The following is a 4,666-nucleotide window of genomic DNA, read 5'->3' as shown; positions in this document are numbered from 1 at the left end:
GCCCAGCCGCTCCGCGGCACGTGGGATCTTCCCGGACCGGGGCACGAACCCGCGTCCCCTGCATCGGCAGGCGGACTCCCAACCACTGCGCCACCAGGGAAGCCCAAGCATGTAGATTTTAAAAAAAAAACAAAACAGAAAGCTGTCCTCAGCCTCCAAGGTTGCCTCAAGGCCAGAAGCGTCTGATGGGAGAGGCCGGTCTGTGGGCCAGGCCGCAGGTCATGGCGGCTGCGACCTTCAGCTGGATTCTCCTCTTCCTGTGCTGTGCGCTGCCCTGTCCTCTGGGGCCACTCCACACGTGGCCCTGAGAGCAGCGTTCAAACTAATAAAAGCAAATGGAGTTTCTGATTGCTCCTAATGAAGTTATGGGACTTCTGATGTTCAGTGGAAGGAGAAGTTAATTCTGAAAGATGGTGGTCGTCTCCCGTTATCCTTTCAAGGGGAATGGAGGGGCTCTGGGGCCCCGGCCGGCACTGCTGATGGGTGCGGGGCTGCGGGCACTTGGCTCTCACTGGCTGGCCCTTCTGCCCACTGCCGGGGCCCGGGACCTCCTCCGGGGGTGAGCTGCCCGGATGCAGAAGGTTGCAAGACACCCACTCAAACAGAAGGGCACTGCTCACAACCCAGGCAGGCACGCGGGGGGGGCAATGAGGGAGGCAGCCTGGGGGATGCGGGGAGGACTGTCCATTCCTGGGGTTTTTCACATTTCAAAAAGCCCTGTAAACCGGGACCCCAGGACCCCTGTGGCGCACTGAGTGTGCAACCCTTGAGTGGAACTCTGCACACACACATACACTGACCCTGGGCTGCACAGGTAACTCAGAATCCCAGCCCCACACAGACGCTGCCCCGATCCCAGGCACATGGTTAGCGAAAGTGGCTGAGGCTTCAGGATGGGGTGTGGGCATGGCTCCCCTGCATCAAACCCCTGATGTTCAAGCTGCCTTTCCGGCTCATCACGTGTGTAGACAAAGCTCTCGGCTTCAAGGAGACGGAGCGTTCTGAGGGCGGCCTGCTCACCCGTCCTCACTCCATCAATCCACGTGCACATGCTGGAAGCAATAATCCCCATCCCCCAACCTCCAGGGCTGAGTCAGGACAGGCCACCGCCTTCGCTGGACCCCTTCCCCTCGGCCAGAGGTGGACCCTGGGGCCGCGGCTCCAGTCTGGCCGACGTACAGGGAGGCCGCTGCGCACAGGAGAGAGGTTTCCCCTAATGAAAGCACACGGGGGCTTCTCCACCCCCTCTTCCTGCCCAGGGGAGGGTGACGACAGCGGCTCCGGGCAGGGTCCCCAGAGGTGCAGCGAGCCCCTCAGGGGCAGGAGCGTGGCCGCCCTCACATCCCAGGCTCAGAATCATCCCCCCAGGGACACCGTCCTCTGCGGCCGGGAGCGTCCTGCCCCGCGCGCCGCCTGCTCGGAACCCCTGTGCTTTCGGCTCAACCCCCGAGCAACCTGGACGGGCCCCTCCACGTGGGCTGCCCAAGTCTCCCTGCAGAGCTGGCCCCCCGAGGCTCGGCACACACGGCAGCCGCCAGGGAGCGAGCGGCCTGTGCTCTGCCCGGCCGGCACCTGCCCGCCCAGGGCCCCTCAGTCCCGGCACACCCATCGGACACCTCACCTGCGTGGTGGCACCTGCTCCTCCAGGTGGGACCCCTGCACGTTGCCCTCTCGGTGAACGGCAGCTCTTACCCCACCCGACAAAACCCTTTGGCAGCTGCTCTCGGGGACCTGGGTCCCTCCACCCTCGACCCCAGAGCCCCCGTTATGGCTTCGCTGCTGTTTGCTCTCCCCGGGAGGCCCCCGCCTGCCCCAAGCGCCCCCCTGGGCCCCTCCTCCCTTCCAGCCTGCACCTCTCCACCCACATCCCTCGCTCGGTGCCCAGCACGCTGCCACCCTGCACGTGACACCGGGGGACTGGATCCTGGGAGGCCCATCTCAGCACCCCCAGCCCTCGCGTGGGGCCTCCACCACACCCCTTCCAGCCAGCCCCATTTACAGATGAGCAAACCGAGGCAGAAGGCCATCAGTGATGACCAGGGTGGCACAGGTAAGGACTCACCTGTGCAGAGGGTAGCTGGAGATGGGGGGTGGCGTGGGGCTGCCATAGCCAGAGGGAATGGGGGGCAAGGCTCCCAGATTCTAGAGACAGCACTGCTTGTCTTTGCTTTGAATCGTAGGAACGTTGGTTCAGAGGCAGGACAGCTCCTCTGTCACTCCTGGGGCCTCCCTGTGGCACGAAGCCCAGACGTCGGGGAAGGAGCCCGCAGGGTCACAGCCCCGCTGGGGGCCTCCCGCCCGCCCCGCCCCAGGAGAGCCTCACGTCCGGGGCCCAGCTGCTCGCGCCTCCCTCGATCCCCTCCTTGGGTCCCACCACCGTCCCAGGAGACGTCCCAGGTTCCCTCAGCTCCCCCAACCAGAGAGGATCCCGTTTAGGGGGAGGTCTCCTCCTCTCCCCTCCCTGTCCCCTCTCTCATCCACGCACCCCGGACTCCCCGACCCCATCCTTAAAGGAGGGTGAGAGCCCAGGAAGCACAGACGTCCCCGGAGGCCACTAAAGACAGACACCTGCTGGACAGGGCCGGGAGACACTGAGAGCGTAAACGCGGCAATGAGCAGCTCGGCAGAGCCAGACACACCGACACGCAAACACCTCGAGATCTGACATCCCTCTGCGCACAGTGCAACTAAATCGCGATCGGCGCCAAGCGTCACTGATTTCCACCCTCCAGGGACTGGCAAACCCTTCTGAGGGCACGCGTCACTGTTATAAACCTCTGAAGTCTCACTTCTAAGTGACATCCAAACCGCAGAGCAGAGCGTTTTACGAAGCAAGCAGCAACAACGAAGCCACCAGAGCTCTGGAAGCAGCCGTCAGGAGGAGGGTGGGCCTTCGGGCCACCTGGGGGCCACTGTCCAGCAGTCAGAGATGGGAGCGGGTGGCCAGGGTCACCCAGACCACGTGACCCAGGGCCCCACCTGGAAGCCGGTCCGGGGGCAGTGTCGCCTCACGTGCAAGCGCAAAATAACAAGTGCAAGTTAAAGGGTGTTTTAGGGGGAATGAGGCTTTTCTTCTTATTTTTCTAACTGGCTTCATTTACTTTATTTTTCTCAAATAAAACAACGTGGTGGCTCCAGCTGTAGCCTGGGTCCTCTGCACGGAAACCCTGGTTTCCGTGGGCCTTTACAAGATGGTCAGTGAATTCCTGCTACGGAGACTTGGTGAGTACCGACTCTTTCCAGAGATCAGGGGTGAGACACCTGTAGGTCTTGGAAATGGCATCAAAGGTGGCCTTGGCAATGTCGCCCAGGGTGGTGGCAGCCCCTGGCGGGATGTAGCAGTCGTCAATTCCGGCCATCAGCAGTAGCTTCCTGGGCACAGGGGCTGAGATGACGCCAGTGCCCCGGGGGCAGAGACGAGCAGCACCAGGACAGAGCCACAGCGGCCAGCCGCCTGGGAAGGGACGGTATGGGGCCCGCCGATCTCGTTCCCCCCAGGAGCCTCGCCACACGGGCACGATGGGGAGCTGGGCCAGAATTATGGCCCCATGGAGGGCAGTGGCTACCTCCTTAGAGCACTTGACACCCAAACCGACATGTCCCTTGTAATCCCCGATGGAAGCGAATGCCTCGAACCTGATCCACTGGCCAGCACGGGTCTGCTTTGGACCAGGCATAATCTTCAAAACCTCGTCCTTGAGGGATGCCCCCAGGAAAAACCCAATGATCTCAGATTCCTTGATGGGCAGACGAAAGAGACAGGTCTCCTCCAGGGACCTGATCTTCACGTCCTTGACCAGGCGGCCCAGCTTGGTGACGGGGAGCCACTCCTTGTCCTCGGCCTTGCCTCCACGAGCTCCGAGGCCTCAGCCCCGGGCCTGAGCCCGGCCCCGGTTGCCGCTGCCAAAGCCTCCGAGGAAGCCACCGCAGCCTCCCACTCCAGGGGCCCCTGGGGCCTCCGGGCTCTCCCGCAGCACCGGTGTCATCCGCCCTTCGGTGTTTTTACGGAGAAGCGGCGGAATTAGGCTTTTATGTAGATGTTTATGAAAAGAGCGTGCAGAACGTGTCCCTAACTGGGAAAAAGCACGCCCCCAGTGTATCTTGTTTCTACCTAAATCTGTGATGCATCGTCTACATCAAAGTGATAACACCGAAATGCTTTCACGATGTTCTGCAACTCGGACCTCAGTGAGAACCGTGAGGGTTTTATAGGAACTTGACCTTGGCAGGCATCTGGGGGAGAGGTAGTGTCACAGTGCACCCAGGTGTGCCCTGCAACCCCAGATGGAATTTCCTTCCCCACCTCCAGCTGGAGGATAAGAGAGAACACAGTTCTCAGAGAGCTCCAAGGGCTGCTTCTAGCAAGAAAAGAACAGACAAACTTCTATTAGCCAAAATTTTATTACATTTTCTGTTTGGAGCTATATTTGAAATCAATTATTCACATTCCTGCACAGGCAGCCAAACATGTCCCCAGCAACTTGTCAACAGCCATTTGCCTTGGTCACTGTGTTGACTTTGGTGCTGAGGGACAAGGATACCTGCCGTGTGGGGCTTAAAGGAGGGAGCGAGCACCTGGTACCTTCGCAGGTGATGCTTCCCCGGCTTCCACTCAGCTCAGTAACACACAACACTTAGGAGGCCTCTCCCCGCTGCTGGGGTTTGC

General features: G+C 61.0%; 1 pseudogene; it reads right to left on the bottom strand.

Moving 5' to 3' along the window:
* Positions 1 to 2,854: 2,854 nt before the first annotated feature.
* On the bottom strand, positions 2,855 to 4,051 carry LOC114484578 (40S ribosomal protein S2-like; annotated as a pseudogene).
* Positions 4,052 to 4,666: the final 615 nt, after the last annotated feature.

The sequence above is a fragment of the Physeter macrocephalus genome, chromosome 20 (assembly GCF_002837175.3).
Source record: "Physeter macrocephalus isolate SW-GA chromosome 20, ASM283717v5, whole genome shotgun sequence".
Taxonomy (NCBI): domain Eukaryota; kingdom Metazoa; phylum Chordata; class Mammalia; order Artiodactyla; family Physeteridae; genus Physeter; species Physeter macrocephalus.
Note: the sequence above shows the minus strand (reverse complement) of the source record. Positions and strands in the feature narration are given on the sequence as shown.